At 43.8% G+C, this 12,562-nt stretch overlaps 1 protein-coding gene across 3 annotated transcripts in view; it reads left to right on the forward strand.

The window, feature by feature from the left end:
• The window catches only part of LOC126248597 (calcium uptake protein 3, mitochondrial), a 695,970-nt gene that overhangs the window by 185,324 nt on the left and 498,084 nt on the right, over nt 1-12,562 (forward strand). The window lies entirely within an intron of this gene.

A 12,562-nucleotide genomic window follows, 5' to 3' on the forward strand; every position in this document is an offset into this window, starting at 1 on the left:
GGTGAATCGGGAGTGTGACGGCCTTCCCCGTTCGCATGCAGTGCCCTGGGTACGCCCATGTGCGGTCTTAATTATTTCTCTCATCTTGTTTTATTATTGACTGTCCAGCTGACGTCAGTTACATTTTTAGCATTTTCCTTTTACTGTTTTGGATCTCTTGACTAGAAGGCATTCTTTACTCTGTAGCATCCTTTGTCGTTATCAGATTCGTGGGATTCGGGTGTGGGCAGGATTTCTCTGGGCAGGACTGAGCCTTGCAGTATTGCTTTCTGTGTCTCACTTTGCCACTCCTACGTACTTTCCTGTTGACCTCACTCTTAAGTCCTTACCACCAGTCAATCAATCAGTCACCCAGACAGACAATCTTGAGTCGTGTTGACACTACCGTCGGCTGGAATACGCACCAAGCAACCATATATGGCATACGGCTCCGGCAGACATGCTGCGCCCTTTCTCATTTCTTCTGTAACTCTCCCGAGCTTCAGTACGTTAAACTTTGGAAACCTAAACCTAGGACAGCGGGATCGCAAGTGTGTGACACGCACTTTAGAAGGGTGAGTGGGACGGGTCGAAATGAAAAATACTATGATAAACTTTTGCTAAATATTTATTGTTTTGATCAAACAAACGACCGCCACGTGCAACCCGTCACAAAAAGCATACGGTGTTTTTGTGGTTTGTTGGCAGAATTTTCAAACGCATTACTATCGTATTGATTCGCTCAGTAGTAAAAGATCAGATACATTCAACGCTGGGACAGTGCAGCTGAGTCAGAAGCCTTTGTTCCATGTGAAAGTTATCTTTTGCGCTAGTCTAAAAATTTTATTTTTGCGTTCACCTTGTGTGTTGCTAAAGCTGATTTTCTTGCTGAAATGCAGATAGGATGTGCGCTTTTAGAGCTCACCGTACTAATATGTTCTACATAAAAGCTTTCATTTAGTGTTCATGGTCAACGCCACATGGACTACTATGAGGGTGTGCTTGAAAAGTAATGCCTCCGAATTTTTATATGAAAAATCATTAAGCTTCTTAAATAAAACAAACGTTATTGACATTATATATCTTTATTCCTCATCTCTACATATTTATTTTTCGACGTAATCACTCAGGCGACGAACACATTTCTCCCAACGAGAGACTAGTTTGTTGAAACCGTCACAGTAGAAAGTTTGAGTTTGTTGGCGGAGCCACAACCTTACGTCTGCTTGCACCGCTTCATCACTATCACACTGGGGTTGTCGAAGGCGTTCTTTACGTTTTGGAAACAGGTGAAAATTGAATGGGGCCAAGTCGGAGAGTATGATCGATGACAGCGTCGGTTGTTGCAGATATCTCAGCGCTCGTGTGTGGCTTGGCATTGTCATGACAGACTCTTTGGATTCGAAACTCGATTATAGCGCGCTGTTTCTGACGCGCAGACATAGTTAAACACGGCCATGTTAACACGCTTCATTTCGGAGCGCTCTAGCAGCACAGTGCTGCAAATATGTAGGTACAAGGAATAAAGATGTAGAATGTTAATAACGTTTGTTTTATTTAATAAGCTTTGAATTTTCACACAAGAATTCGGAAGCATTACCTTTCAGCACGCCCTAGTACTACTACTACTACTACTACTACTACTACTACTACTATCACCACCACTAGTAGTAATAGTAGTAGTAGTAGTAATATTAATATTACCACTATTGTCGTACCACTACTTGTGCTGTTAGTTTCAAATATCTGTACGACGATGTTTTTGACGTCCGTCGGAAAATGATCATCTGTAGACTACCTCATCTCCTCTGCACTGTGTGAGGTAGATATCTTGATGCCTGTTTACTGGCAATGATTCCTGTAGAAAATAACTTCTTAAAACGGGTGAAGATAGCTTTTGCTTTTGGAGCGGGTACTAATAACCTCGGAGCTGATCACGCAAACTTCAACAATACAACCGACCAACCATCTATCTAACTAAACTTTTATTCTCGGAACGTTTATTCGTAGAGAAATAAAATGCAGTGCTGCAGTGGCACTCAAAACACACAAGATCCTAGAGTATCGCAGCTGCAGGTCGTTGTGGTTAGAAAGAGAAAAAAAAATGGTTCAAATGGCTCTGAGCACTATGGGACTTTCAACTTCTGAGGTCATCAGTCCACTAGAACTTAGAACTACTTAAACCTAACTAACCTAAGGACATCACACACATCCATGCCCGAGGCAGAATTCGAACCTGCGACCGTAGCGGTCGCGCGGTTCCAGACTATAGCGCCTAGAACCGCTCGGCCACACTGACCGGCAGGTTAGAAGGAGAAAGTACTTTCAAGTTCTACTAGGCTTCTCTGCGACTCCGAGTTGTTTGCGGATGTATGACTTGTCGTTCACTGAGACAACATAAATCAAAATAACCGACGTTACGCTTTTGAAATCTGCTTTATACCCAGCTTGCTGCGTATCGTACGTCACAAAGCGTGGCGGAAAATGTTGGCGGAATGTCATGATGTCCCATAATCACCACAAACCCTATCGCCATGCACCCATCAGTGTACTGATTTTCGCTCCAAAGCAGGAGTAAATGGATCTTCATGCAGATCAAATCGTGTTTCAAAATATCTTAGTTGCTCGCGGAAACAAACGATACTGTGCACTGATGAGCATAAGCGTATGCTGTGAGACATTCCACGAATCTTTCCTCAACATTCGCTTACCAAACGTATTCACTGTTTTTGGTGCCCAGTTCCATACGCCCATGAGATCTGTCTGCAAGATGCGACGAAGCTGTGCAGTGAAATTAAGCTGTAGTTTCCTCCAGCACCAAACGAAATAAATGTAACAGCAAGGAAATAAGTCAGAATATATAAGAAACGCTTTTCCGCCTACAAAGCTAGGTGCAGTTGGCATCAGTGTAAGGAAACAAGCATTCGACACAACAAAAGAATGCATCTGCTGAGCACTCTGTGTCGTCGCCTTGCATTTTGTAACCTTTGTGCTGGGCCGCAGTATGATTCGTCAATGTGTAACAAGATTATGCAGTCGCACAGAGGAGAGCAACTAATTTTAATCCTTTCGCGAGTTAGATACTAGTCAGTAGCACAGAGGTTTATACGTGACGAGCTTATCCACCTGTGTGCAGTGCTCTGCCTTGCAACTTTGTGTACATCACGTTTCAACGGAAAATATTTTATATTGTAGCGAGTCAGGAACGTTTTTCGAATGATCAGTCCCTTCCTTTAGATGAGCATGAGAAAATTTCAGAGCTTAAAAGTAGTTGGTAATATCTGATCTACCACCTAAATTTTTAGACGATTGAATCTAGTAGTACCAAGTTTTTTAGCTTATCTCTATTCTCTGACTGACTTATCCCACACAGTTTTCGATCTCTTACTTTAAGCAATGCACAGTGAATATGGGTGACACTGGAAGTGAGTGATTGCCCTTGTGAATGGTAATTGATCATTTCCTTTTAATGTATGGTTAACGCTGTTCTGGGAGCTCTATTCTTCTCCAAAAAATTCGAAAAATTGCAAGAGCTCATAAGAACTTCCGTCGTAGTCACCGTCTGTGTCATAGGCGCCATCAAATAAGACAGCGAGTAGGAATTTAAAACTGAACCGACACATTAAGTTTTCGTCGAAACTGAATCTTCTTTGGTAGAGGGACAAACCATTGTTCTTAAATGTGATTCCTTCGTAGCATACTGCTTCTTTTGTTAGTAATGAGGTATTGCTTTTCCCTCTGGTTATCGCTGCAAGACTGATCAAACGACGAAAGTAAGTTAAGTACTCTAAGTGCTTGTTTGCTTGTCGCGATGGCGCTTACAGCTTTGTGAAGCAGACTAAGCCTTGTGTGCTCTTCGGATGAGGCTTGATTGAGTAGTGTCGGCTGCATCGAGTCACCGGCGTCCCAGCTGTGGGCGTGCCTCAGCGCTCAGCCTTCTGAATAAATCACCAGCTCCAAGAATGCCGTGCTGGCCAGTAATGCTCTGACCTTGGTTATTTCATCGCGATGGCGGGTAGGAGATGAGCCGTAGGTGCTGATAATATTGCTAATTAGTTTGAGTGATATCTGCGAACCGGATTAGTGCAACAAATACTGGAATGCATCGGATTCAAAGAGTATTGCTAATTGAATTCATTAGCTTTCAGCGACAGTTGCAAGACGGATTGTCTTTAATGGCATAAGTGCTGTGCACAGTAACTTTCGTAATCAGCATTCATTTAATTGTGACTAATGTTAATGATCACATGACGATGCTTACTGCAAAACGGAAAGCACATTTTAAAGTTTTACTGTCAGTTTTTTAATTAACATATTATATGCTAGTGAATTTCGTAGAACACTTTTTTACAAAACACTTCCTCCTGCTTCTGTTCAAAGTATTGCTTAACGAGGTCAGCCATTGGAGTATTGCTGAAAGCTAAGACAGATCTGTAATATAATATTTCTAAAATAAAAAATTCATTATTCGCTTAGGTTTGTTGGAAAATATTCATTCAACTGATAAGAGAAAAAGGTTTTGATTTCCCTCTTCGAGTAAAATTAGGTATAATGCAATGCCGAAGAGTCTCATTCTACCTACGTAATACTGACGTGCAAGATAATTTTTTCTTTTAAGTTTCTTTGCGAAGGGCCCAGTCAGAATTCTTTCATGCTAGTGTTACTATCCAATGTTTCGATTTTGCTAACCACCAACCGATTGAAGCTATCGGTCGGCTTAAGGTATGATTTACTTTCAAATTTCCGTCCAACTATCGTCAAGTAATGAAGCAGCTTAAAGAAAAAGTACACTGCCCCTTTAGCATGTAGGAAACTATATGCAATTTTAATCTGGTTCCATCGAATCTTTACATCTGCTATAATTAGAAATATGAGAAAAAAGAAACTTTTGGTAAATACATATAGGGGAAAATCCTTGCGAATGTGACAGAAGTAGAACGGCGATGGGCAGAGTACTTCGCAAAATTATTAAACTGTGATCACGCCACAGAGTCTTTCCCATGTGAGGCACCAGACACCGTAGACGGCAAAGTGAAGAAGAAATACGACAAATAATCAAAAACCTAACAAACAATAAGGCTTTGGCGAAGATCAAATTACAAGAGAGAGAATAAAGAATGGAGAATTAGTTCTGGTTAAAATAATTACAGAACTGTTAAAGACTGGTTAGGAATGTGAGAGACTGCCTGAACACTGGAAAATTGTCGGACTATCAAAGTGGTTTCAGAACGAACAGATCAACAAAATGGTTCAAATGGGTATGAGATCTATGGGACTTAACATCTGAGGTCATCAGTCCCCTATAACTTTGAACTACTTAAACCTAACTGACCTAGGGGCGTCACACACATCCATGCCCGAGGCAGGATTCGAACCTGCGATCGTAGCGGTCACGCGGTTCCAGACTGAAGCGCCTATAGCCGCTCGGCCACACCGGCCGGCGAACAGATCAACAACTGACCACATTTTTATGCTTAGACAGGTGACCAGGGAAGGTTGGGAACATAACATTGAGCTTCACATGGATTTTGTAGATTTCAAAAAAGCTTAAAAGCTTATGACACCGTACATAGGGGCACAATCACCAGTTCTTGAAAGAGTTTGTTTCCACAAAACTTAATAAAGATAGTACAGTTGTGTTTATAGCTTACCTATTACAGCGTGAAAATCACTACAGGAATCTCAGAACATTTTGAGGTCAGACCTGGTCTTAGAAAAGGAGATATACACTAAATCCGAAGAAACTGGTGTAGGCATGTGTATTCAAATACAGGGATATGTAAACAGGCAGAATACGGCGCTGCGGTCGGCAACGCCAATGTAAGATAAAAAGTGTCTGGCGTAGTTATTATATCGGTTACTGCTGCTACAAGGGCGCTGATGACCTCGATGTTGAGCGCCCATAAGCCCCAACACACACACACACACACACACACACACACACACACACACACACACACACTGCTGCCACAATGGCAGGTTATCAAGATTTAAGTGAGTTTGAACGTGATGTTATAGTCGGCGCACGAGCGATGGGACACATCGTCTCCGAGGTAGCGATGAAGTGGGGATCTTTTCGTACCACCATTTCACGCGAGTACTGTGAAAATCAGGAATCTGGTAAAACATCAGATCTTCGACATTGCTGCTGTCGGAAAAATATCCAGCAAGAACAGGACCAATGACGACTGAAGAGAATCGTTCAATGTGACAGAAGTGCAGCCCTGCCGCAATTGCTCCAGATTTAAATGCTGGGCCATCAACAAGTGTCAGCCGGAAGTTCACTCGTGAACGCTTGATGACTTTACAACACAAAGCATTACGCCTCGCCTGGGGCCGTCAACACCGACATTGGACTGTTGATGACTGGAAACGTGTTACCTGGTCGGACGAGTCTAGTTTCAAATTGTATCGAGCGGACGGACGTGTACGGGTATGGAGATAACCTCATGAATCCATGGACCCTGCATGTCAACAGCGGCCTGTTCAAGCTGGTGGAGGCTCTGTAATGGTGTGGAGCATGTGCAGTTGGAGTGATATGGGACCCCTGATACGTCTAGATACGACTCTGACAAGTAAAATGAAATGTCGTGTGGCTAGGGCCTCCCGTCGGGTAGACCGGTCGCCTGGTGCAGGTCTTTTGAGTTGACGCCACTTCGGCGACCTGCGCGTCGATGGGGATGAAATGATGATGATAAGGACAACACAACACCCAGTCCCTGAGCGGAGAAAATCTCCGACCCAGCCGGGAATCGAACCCGGGCCCTTTGGATTGACATTCCGTCACGCAGACCACTCAGCTACTCTCTGACAAGTGACACGTACGTAAGCATCCTGTCTGATCAACTGCATCCATTCATATCTATTGTGCATTCCGGCGGACAATGGGACACCACACGCACTCAAAATTGCTACAGAGTGACTCCAGGAACACTCTTCTGAGTTTAAGCACTTCCGCTGGCCACCAAACTCCCCAGACATGAACATTATTGAGCACATCTGGGACGCCTTGCAACGTGCTGTTCAGAAAAGATCTCCATCCCCTCGTACTCTTACGGGTTTATGGACAGCCCTGCAGGATTCATGGTGTCAGTTCCCTCCAGCACTACGTCAGACATTAGCCGAAACCATGCTATGTCGTGTAGCGGCACTTCTGCGTGCTCGCGACGGCCCTACACTATATTAGGCAGCTACACCCGTTTCTTTAGCTCTTCAGCGTATTATCTCCAGTACTTTCTAATTTAATTTTAGAGGAGATTTATAGAGAATACCAAAAATTAAACCAAGCTGAAATTATATTGGGTAATGTCACAATAAATCTGCCTCTATATGCGGACGATATTGTTCTAGTACGTGGCAGCAAAGATGAATTGCAGCTCGTGACAAGTCTTTACAATAATATTGGAAGGAAAGAAGGGTTAAAAATTAACGAGGAGAAAACTGAGTACATAGTCGATAGTAAGGCACCCAATGATCACTGCATTAATAGTTGATGAATTCACTCTTCAGAGATAGGACATATTTAAATATTTGGGAAGTATTTTTAGCGAGCAAAATAGAATGGAAACTGAGATTAAGGCAAGGATGGCAGCGGCAAACAGATCATATTTTGGCTTACGGCACTGATGTGAAGTAGAGCAGTTACGAGGAGTTTTAAAATCAGGCTATAGTAGTGTATAATTCTCCCGTTATCTCTGTATGGCTCTGAAACATTTACATTAAGGAAACCAATCTGCCAGTATTCGAGAGAAAGATATTAAGGAAAATATGTAGCCCCAAGGGGGAGACACAGTCGCACGAATGGAGGATATTTAAAAAAATAAAAAATAAAAGAAACAGGAACCGGCAGACACATACTCGCAAGCTGATATTGTCCGAAGGATAGAGAAAAAGCTTACTGTTGGCTGTACACTTAATAGGGATGGAAGCGGAAAGAATGGCATTCTCATGATTCGTGGAAGGCAAGAGAGGGCGAGGAATGCCGTGGAGAAGATGGAAGGATGATATGAACAGGAATAAGGAGGGGATGGACCTGAAAACAGGAGAAAGCGAGGAACAGAAATAATTGGTGGAGGAACGTAGAGAAACACACGGTCTTCCAGGCCAAAGTAACAACTGAAGAAGAAGAAGAAGAAGAAGAAGAATTTCATAAGTGACTGGACAACAGAGGCTCCGAAATTTGCACTGCGCTTTGGAAGTAGTGCTGTTGACTTTGGAAAAATATTAAAAGCGTTGACAGCGACGTTGTAGTTCATCCCGTCTATGTGTAAACCATTCTAGTTGGAGAAGCTCAGGGGGGCGAATGACGTTGCAAGAGAGGCGTTCTGAATCACGTCGTGGTTCACAGGTAAAGTTCCGAGCATGTACGTCCTAGAAGAGTCAAACAGTATATTACTTCCTTCTACGTATATCACAAGAAAAGACACTGAAAGTAAAATTAAAGAGAAAAAAAGCGGGAAGGACTTCTATACCAGAGGATTTCTATACCTGTGAGACTTGAAAGCTCGCCACGTCATTGCTCCCGGTGCGGCGCTGCGCGGCGGGCTGCGGCTATTTGGGTCCGCCCGGGGTGATGCAACAGTGTGCAGCCGGCCACTGCTCTCGGCTATTTACTCTTCCGGTCTCTCATAGTTTCGTCTGGAGTCTCTGTCACGATAACGTGCCTGTCTTTCACTACCGCAGACCGTGCTCAGTAAGCACTCTGTTTTCACAGCGCGAAGGTCCAGCTGTACTGATTGCGATTAATGAAGCGCACCTAACATACCGAAGAGGTACCAAATTGGAGGGATGTTGATTGCTAAGTTTCATCCTGACCTAGTTACAAAAATTTTCAGGTGATTCAGCGTGTCAATCGAGATGCGATAGGTTGCCTGAGTGACCGTTGCTGGAACCAGGACCTTTGCATGCAGCCCTGTGAACTAGGTCGTCGTCTTGTCGGGATGTGTGTCCGTAGCATGCTTATGATGGTGATATAGAAGAAAGAGCTGCCCTCGGTTACCGAAAACACTCATATAAACATTTTGCTACAGATACACGGGAACCTGAAGGAGCGGGCCCAAGTTTTAGTACATTAATACCTCCCAAATATCAAAGAACGGAACAGCTGACGGGAATGTAGCCGGGCGAGTGACGTCTTCGACAACCGTTGATACTTCGAAAGTACACACACGGTCATTTTCAAAACAGAAATGCAGCGAGAAAGTGCTGTGTATGGAAATTTAAAAGCTCGGCACGTGAGACTTATGCAGGATTACAACACCACAAAACCAAAGATGATCGACTTGCTATGTTACTGTACAGTGTCAACACAGTGTACAGCAACGTAATAAGTATTACATGCCTCGGCGGTTGAAAACGACGATCTCTCGCGAAAATGATGTGTGTGTGTGTGTGTGTGTGTGTGTGTGTGTGTGTGTGTGTGTGTGTCATGTGGAGTGTGGGTCGGACCTGGAGGCGTGCTCGGATAGCTAAGACGACCCCTCACATGAAGAGTGAAATTTGGATTTAAGACCCTCAGCTATAAATAGTACAGCTGAAGTAAATTTAGATTCGCAGTTTGCGAATCGAATTTCGTAATGTGTAAAAGCTGACCTATGTCAGAAGTTTCCGACAGCGAATATTAATTTTCAGCCGTTGATTAAGGAGCATTAACTCTGTCTCTCTGTTGTTGAGCAGGGAGAAAAAAAACCTCCGTCTTTATTTTATAAGGTCATTTGCTAATTTAATCTCAACTGCTTGCTTAATCACACTATACTAATAGCTAAATTCAATCCACCCGAATGTTTTCTCCACGATGGAAAGATACGCGTGCCTTCCCTTCATTCGTGTGTTGGTCAGGAGGAAGGGCCGGCCGCTGTGGTCGAACGACTCTAGGCGCCTCAGTCCGGAACCACGCGGCTGCTGCGGTCGCAGGTTCGAATCCTGCCTAGGGCATGGATGTGTGTGATGTCCTTAGGTTAAAGTAGTTCTAAGCCTAGGGGACTGATGACCTCAGATGTTAAGTCCCATAGTGCTTAGAGCGATTTGAACCATTTTTTCAGGAGGTAGGTTGACACACGTTGGGACATGCCGATTGTAGGGAGCCAACTCACATTGATTTGTGTCTTCAGGCTGATAGTTGTTACCATCCGGTTCATCGGGAAGGAGTACTTTATACCTTGGTTCGGAAGTCCCACTTCATCTCAGACTGTGAACGTTTGTGAGCTGTGTCAGCTCACCTCGAAGTCACCTACCTTCTGATGGTTGTAGTGACACGCGTTGACCCATCGACCGCCGTACTCGGGTGAATGATGAAAACAACGATGCGGTACCTAAACAGCGGTTTTTATTTATTTATTTATTTATTTATTCATTACGCAGGTAGCATTCCCAGAGGGACAGGTCGCATTCTGCGGAGACAATGTGAAGTCTGTTTTTCGACAACCAACAGAGATTAGGACACTTTCGGGCTTTGTAAAAGATTATCTTTGTTTGCGCAAGGCAGGTGTGCACTGTATTCCGTGCAGTTGTGCCATGTCATACATTGGTCAGTCAGGACCACGGAGGACCGATGTACTGGGCATAAGCTTCACACGTGATTACAACGGCCGAGAAAATCTGTTATTGCAGAACATGACCATCGCCATGGTCATGACCATGGCCATGGCCGTGGCACTGGTCAACCTATGGAATATAACACAGAGATTCGGGCGTGCTCTTCCAGCTGTTGGCGTAGTGTTAGTAAGGAAGTAGTAGTTCAGATTAAACTACTAAGTAACCTTGTAAAGAGAGAAGGAGGTTTTTGCTTAAATTCTGCTTGGAATCCTCCTTTCTCCCTGGTCTGACAACAGAGGGAACAGAGTTAATGCTACTTGCTCATTTGTTGTTAATTAACATTCTCTATCGAAAACTTCGGACATTGGTCATTTTCGTTGTATGGTGACGGTAATGTTTACTGTATGTATATACGTGTGTGTGTGTGTGTGTGTGTGTGTGTGTGTGTGTGTGTGTGTGTGTGTGTGTGTGTGTGTGTGCGCGCGCGCACGCAAATTTCCTTGTAGAGCGTTCTCTAGTTGCATTTGTGCTTTAAAAATGAGGGACGGTTTTTGAAGACGTTAAGTTGTTCGAACGTTTTGTACGCCAGGAGAAAATTAAATTTTACATCGAAGCAGCACCTCTGCCGTGAACTACTCCCTCAGCACACCGCGGGTTAAACGCGTCATTGGATCATCAGTGCACTCGGCGGCTTGCATAATTGAAGAGATGCCAAATCGTTTCTCTCTGGACCATTCTACACGGCACGTGTCAGCTACTTTGCAGTTTCTGTTTCGTTTGGCCCACTCAAGACGTGCAACTTTGTGACGCTTTGAGCAATTGTCTTTTGCGAGGTACCCGACTCCAAATGTTCATTGCATGCAATTCCCTTTTCAATATTCTCTCGTACCTACATTCATTAATTACAGAAATTGCTGTCGAGTTTGAGACAGACTGTCGTTCAAATGGCGTGACACGCGTCTCGTTCCTGTTGGTTACGACCACTGTTGTCGCGCAGTGTTACATGGCTGTGGCTTGAACGCCGTTCATTTTAGACACTTAGGACAGCCCGAGTTGATACACTAACAAATCTGACAGTTACATTTACGGCGTGGTCATGGACACGTCCAAACATTGTCACTGCTTTTTGATATTCTGTCACGTCTCAACGTCGATCCATTTTACCACGCTGATTCCAACGCATGAACGCCTGGTACCAGTTTTCACCAGCTACTGTGCTGCAAAGCGACCAGTGTTCTCTTTCAGGGACGTGACATGTTTTTCCTGGTGAGCTTATACAGTGTGTTCAGGAGGAATAGTAAATATTTTAGGAGCTGGTAGTATAGACGAATTGCAATAAAAAATACGCTATAACATGTGTCCAATTATTATTTAGTACAGATATACAACTGTTAGCATGAAACACAAACAAACTTAAAGCAGAGGGAAATAATTACGTACACAGTTGGTTTTCAGAAATTCCACCGCCAACTTCAATGCACTTACGACTTCTCTTGATTACACCACGTCTAGCTCTTCCGAGGTCGTCTTTGCGTTCTTTTATGAGGGCTGCACTACTCGTAATCCGAACGATCAAATCGGCTCTTGTTCAACCATCCCCACAGGCGAAAATCAAAAGGGGTAAGGTCTGGGGACGGTGGTGGCCAAGAAACGTGCTCATTCTACCGATCCATCTCCGGGGAATGTTAGGTTTGGATGATGTCACATGACATCTACAATGTGCAGGAGCCCCGTCGTCCAGAATGAGCATAACGCATTGTTGTACCCAAATGAATCTCTTCCAGTAATGCTGAAGCTCATTTTGAGAAAAGTGTAGATAACGGAGTCCTGTAAGACGATGCGGTAACACAACAGGCCCGATCAACTGACTGTCTATCAAACCACACCACACATTTACAGAGAAGCGTACTTGAAAATGTGTCTCCGCAATGGTATGTGAGTTTTCTTCAGATCACTGATGTGAATTACGAGTGTTTTTAATGCCGTCAAGTTAGGAAATCGTAGGCCGTATTCTCTACAAGCAGCAGCGTTTCCATTACAAAACCCATGC

Source organism: Schistocerca nitens, chromosome 3 (genome assembly GCF_023898315.1).
Source record: "Schistocerca nitens isolate TAMUIC-IGC-003100 chromosome 3, iqSchNite1.1, whole genome shotgun sequence".
NCBI classification, from domain to species: domain Eukaryota; kingdom Metazoa; phylum Arthropoda; class Insecta; order Orthoptera; family Acrididae; genus Schistocerca; species Schistocerca nitens.